The following is a 760-nucleotide window of genomic DNA, read 5'->3' as shown; positions in this document are numbered from 1 at the left end:
GACATATAAAAAAGTTACTTTGATTATTCCCACTTGAAAAGACTGAAATTTGACGTTTTTATAAAGCATCATTTTTTAAATGTCTGTAAGACTACATCAATTTTTCTTCTTGACTTCTCTTGAAGACAGCATCAATAAGGAGGGGTTACTTATCTGATTGTGAAACAAAGATCAGTAAGAAATAAGATCTTTTAGTTAACAGCAACCAGTATCTACTGTAAGCCCTTCTGCGGTGAAAAGAGAAGTTTAATAACTTGGCCAACGTCACATATGTCAATATTATGTGATCACGTCCTACTGCTCCCAGCCACAAGAAGCCGGAACTCAGGCTACACCACAGCCCCATTGCTCAAAGGGTGATCTGCTGAACACCATCAGGAATGCTGACTCTTCCGCCCCACCTTGTATCTGCTGGATCAGCATCTGCATTTTAGCAAGATTCCTAGCAACTGGTAGTACACTGAAGTTTAAAAAGCACTGCATCACTGTACACTGGCTCAAAATATTTACCATACATCAGAATCACCTGGAATCCTGTTTAAAAACAGAGGGCTGGGCTTCACTCCCAGATGAGGATGAGGTGCCTGGGATAAGGCCCATTTCTAACAAGTTCCCAAGTAATGCTGATGCTGTTGGTCCGGGGACCTTGTATTTTGAGAACCAGTACCAAAGTGTATAATTGGTATAACCTGAAGGATATAACCTTTAAACAGTTGCCCAATTAGAGAGGCCAACAGATTACTAAAAGTGGGAAAGTTAT

The sequence above is a fragment of the Galeopterus variegatus genome, unplaced genomic scaffold (genome assembly GCF_000696425.1).
Source record: "Galeopterus variegatus unplaced genomic scaffold, G_variegatus-3.0.2 Scaffold10597, whole genome shotgun sequence".
Classification (NCBI taxonomy): Eukaryota; Metazoa; Chordata; class Mammalia; order Dermoptera; family Cynocephalidae; genus Galeopterus; species Galeopterus variegatus.
Note: the sequence above shows the minus strand (reverse complement) of the source record.